The following is a 4,571-nucleotide window of genomic DNA, read 5'->3' as shown; positions in this document are numbered from 1 at the left end:
TTTTTGTATAGAAACAGACTGGGCGGGCTGCGTCTTATCTATAGGTTGGTACGGACGGTGCTCTGAGCGGGAATTGGACATTAACGTTCATGGTTACGATACAGAAACAAGACTGGGCGGCGGGCCGGGGTCTTATCAGATAGGGTCGTTAAGACGGTGGTCTGAACTGTATCTATGAACTACGGACATAGCTTTAGTGTAGAAAGAAGACTGGGCGGCTGGTGTCTTATCAGATAGTGTCGTACGGACAGTGTTCCGAGCGGGAAGCAGGCATTACGATTTTCGTTTTAGTCTTATTAAATAGGGTCGTATGAACGGTGCTCTTGGCGGGAATCGGAAATCACAGACATTGTTTTAGTATAGAAACAAGACTGAGCGGGCGGGCAATTAGTGAGATAGCGTCAAACGGACGGTGTTCTGAGCGGGGACTGGGCAATACGGACATAGTTACAGTATTGAAGAAGACATTGCGGGCGGGTTTTTAGACTGGTCGGTGTTCTGAACAAACTTTGGGCATTAAGGACTTAGTTTTAGTGTACGTAGAAACATGACTAAGCGGCGGTCACTTAATAATATGGGGTTTTACTGCTGGTTTTTATAGCGGGAATTGGGCATTACGGACATGGTTTCGGTATGGAAACAAGACTGGACGGGTGGGAATTAGAAAAATAAGGTAGTACGGAATTTGTTTTGAACGGGAATTGGTCATTGCGGACGTGGTTTCAGTACAGAAACAAGACTGGGCGGGCGGAATTTACCAGACAGGGTCGACGGACGGTGTTCTGAGCGGAAATTGGGCATTAGGACATGCTTCAGTGTAGAAAACAAGACAAGGCTAAGGGGGTCTTATCAGATAGTGTTGTACCGGCTGTGTTCTGAACTAAATTCGGGCATTACGGACACAGTTTAAGTATTGAAACGAAACTAGGTGGGCGGGTCTTAACAGATAGTATTGTAACGGTTGTTATACGAAATAAGATTGGGAATTACGAACACAGTTTTAGTATAGAAAAAAAGACTGAGCGTGCGGGGTCTTATCAGGTACGGTCGTACGGACGGTGTTTTGAAGTGAAATAGGCATTACGGACATGGTATCAGTATAGAAACAAGACTGGGCGGGATGAGTCTTTGCCAGATAAGAGCGTGCGGAAGGTGTCAAAAACTGAAATTGGGAATTACGGACATAGCTTTAGTGAAGAAAAAGGACTTGGTGGTCGGCCACTTAGCAGGATAGGGTTGTACGAACAGTGTTCGGAACTCAAGATTAGGAATAACGGACATTGTTTGTTGAAACAGGACTGGGCAGGCGGGGTCTTATCAGATAGGGTCGTACGGACAGTGTTCAGAGTGGGAATAGGGTATTACGGACTTCGTTTCAGTGTAGAAACATAATTGGGTGGGAGGTCACTTAGCAATATGGGGTTGTACGGACGGCATTTTGAGCGGGAATTGGGTGTTACGGACATGTTTCAGTACAGAAACAAGATAGGGAGGGCGGGTATTTAGCAAAATTAGGGCATACGGACGGTGTTCTGAGCGGGATTGGGCTTGCAGACACAGTTACGGTACAGAAACAAGACAGGGCGGGCGGAGTCTAAACCAGAAATGAGCGGTAATGAAGCATTACTGACATGGTTTCAGTACAGAACCAAGACTGGGCGGGCGAAGACTTAGCAAGATATGTTCGTACAGACGGTGTTCTGAGCGGGAATCGGGCATTACGGACATGGTTTCAGTATAGAAACAAGACTGGGCGGGCGGGGTCGTACGTAGGATGTTCGGAGCGGGAATTGGGCATTTCGGACAATTTTCATTACAGAGGTAGGGCTGTGCCGGCGAAGACTTAGCAAGATAAGTTCGTACGATCGGTGTTCTGAGCGGGAATCGGGCATTACGGACATCGTTCCAGCCGTGCAGAAACAAAACTGGGCGGGCGGGATCTTAGCCAGATAGGGCCGTACAGACGGTGCTCTAAGCGGGAATCGGAATGGCGGAATTGGTCCCAGTACAGAAACAAGACTGGGCTGGCGGACACAAAGCAAGATAGGGGTGAACGGACAGTGGTCTTTGCTGAAGTTGAGAATTACGGACATATTTGTAGTGTAGAAACATGCTAGGGCGAGCGAGAACGGTGTTTGATCGGTACCGGGTATTCCTGGTGGGGTTTAAGCATAACCTTGGCCGTGAGGGATAAGTTTTCAGCGGGGATATGTCATTGTGGACGAGATCTAAGCTAGCTGAGTAGGGTTTGGGCAGACCATGCTTGTAAGTTCCATGACGGCCATTCCCGATCAAACGACGTGTTGTTGTTTTTGTCTCCCTATTCACCAAAACAACGCCATGTTGTTCAAGCGTGGGCAGTACCACTACTTGAAATGTGCTAATGAAAATTGAATTACAGCAACTTTATCTACTGATTAGCTTTTTTTTTTACAAACTCTAAAACCTGTTTTATTTTTTTCTCAGGCAAAATCGAGCGATTTGAGACAAACTTCTGACATCTACAAACTTCAGGAGATTCAAATTGAACAGGTACTGACGTAGTTTTTTTTCTCCTGTCACTCAAGCTGAGACCCTTTATGCCATACATGTGCCTTTCTGTCGTAGTATAGGAGGGTTATTTTTGTGCTAATTTGGTGAATGCTTTCACAAAGTGTTTGAAATGTTACCGTTTCTGCTACCAACTTAGGCCATGTTGTTTTGATTATTTGGATGACATCCTCTGGGAACCGCTTAGCTGATGCAGGTCGAAAATGTGACCTGAAAAAATCTTTGCCTTCATTTTAATTTATTGAAAACCTTAACTGCACATTTTTACCGAACCGGACTAAGTACAGGTTATAACAAGACATGTTAAAAGAAAATATGACATCTAAATGGTCAGGAAGGTTGACCAAATGACTAAACACAGAGTATTGTTTACCCAACAACAGATTCTTCGTCTCTGTTCTTTCAAATATTCTTCTTCAACTTTGGTATTAACTGTGGCATTATATGTGTTTTTCGCAATATTCTACAGTATGTATTTGCTCAGTTTGCAGTCGCTTTATACAATTTACAGTATGATTGAAGATTCATTTTCAGAAAAGGCCGAAAATTGATGCTCGGGCGGATGTCATCCATATAATCAAATTAACATGGCTTTGTCAATTGTACTATTGGTATGTAGAGTATTTTGAGTCAACCTTTTGTCTTTTAAGGCATTTTAAAGCCTCTTTTGTTTGCCTGTACTTGTTTTCCGCTGCGTCACGGTTAATATTTTGCGTGCCGTATTCCCACGGCCCCTTGCCTTGGAGACTCTTGTCATAAAATGTGTACATAGCGTGGAGTGACGTCGGTATTGTGTTTCCAGATCTAGAGATCCTGGGTTCAATTCCCATGTAATAATCACAATGTTCACAAATTTCGGTACCTGATTTAGTTGAAAATAGGTACTTATATATTATATTATTCAATCAAATCCCCGTTTTTAAAGACATTAGCGCCTCCCCAAAGGACGTTGCCATGCTTATTGAAAAGAATATGATGCGGATATGGCTATTTGTACTCTTTAATTTAGTACAAACATGTGTGTTATTGCATGAGGCATATACCAGGTATGCAATACAAAGAAGAACAACGCTTCAAAATATACATCATTAATGCGAAATTTTGTTTTCCAGTTTTGAAGTGAAGAATAAAAACATAACATTGTGAACAATGTTTTCTTTTTCTTGCAGATTTGTACAGAGCTAACATACATAAGTGCTTTTTCCCTGAATCTTATTCTATATTGATAAACTTATTTCAATTTCAAATCACTTTTTCAAACCGTAACATAGGTACTACAGTTTACTCTTGTTAATCTGTGGCGAAACCAACGTAAAGTCTCAAACTTTAAGTTTACAAATAATCGCCATTTCATTTTCTTTCAGGTCGGCACACAATTAAGCTTGACGTCAATTGGCAGTTATCATCAACTATTTGAGTGATCGACCAAAAATATCATTTTTTCATAGGCGACTGAAGCGATATGGGCAACAGAATGATGATCACCATCGTCTTGGCATTCCTGGCTTTTGCAGCCACCACCGACGCACAGGTTGTAACATGGTTGGATGGAGGATGCCCGGACGTAACGACTAAGGAAAACTTTGACGTGCAATCGGTACTGTGTTTTCTGCCTCTCAATTGATCTATTGACATTTTATTTGTTGTCTTTGCAATCTGCTTTGACCTGGGGAGTCCGTTGCTACTTTGGGAGGAGGGGGCGGGGGTCCGACTACCCTACCTACCGTAATAACAACACCGCCCTATTTATAGCCTTTTTTTGGTTGACCGCTTGAAGAGACATATCTGAATGATGAAAATATTGTAGAATCATATGCACATTCCACATTTCTATTGAAATGCGTGCACACTGCATATATGTATGGCTGAGAATATTATTAAGTATTCTGAAGAAATCCGTTTTGTGAATTCTCGGATCGGATTTCGTCAGCCAAAATTTACAAGCAAAAATCACAATACGAATATAAGAAAGACATGGGAACCTAACCTACGTAAGGCTAAATCATTGATTAAAAAATTGA

At 42.4% G+C, this 4,571-nt stretch overlaps 1 long non-coding RNA gene across 1 annotated transcript in view; it reads left to right on the top strand.

Annotated features, from left to right (window-relative positions):
• Window positions 1-4,145, top strand: part of LOC118431723 — a 13,820-nt gene extending 9,675 nt beyond the window's left edge. The window contains exons 2-3 of the long non-coding RNA XR_004833004.1: window positions 2,467-2,532; window positions 3,999-4,145. This is a non-coding gene — a long non-coding RNA (uncharacterized LOC118431723). The remainder of the gene's footprint in view (window positions 1-2,466; window positions 2,533-3,998) is intronic.
• The last annotated feature ends 426 nt before the right edge of the window (window positions 4,146-4,571 follow it).

The sequence above is a fragment of the Branchiostoma floridae genome, chromosome 15 (assembly GCF_000003815.2).
Source record: "Branchiostoma floridae strain S238N-H82 chromosome 15, Bfl_VNyyK, whole genome shotgun sequence".
In the NCBI taxonomy this organism is placed as follows: domain Eukaryota; kingdom Metazoa; phylum Chordata; class Leptocardii; order Amphioxiformes; family Branchiostomatidae; genus Branchiostoma; species Branchiostoma floridae.
The sequence above is the reverse complement of the archived record's forward strand: the minus strand, read 5'-3'. Positions and strand labels throughout refer to the sequence as shown.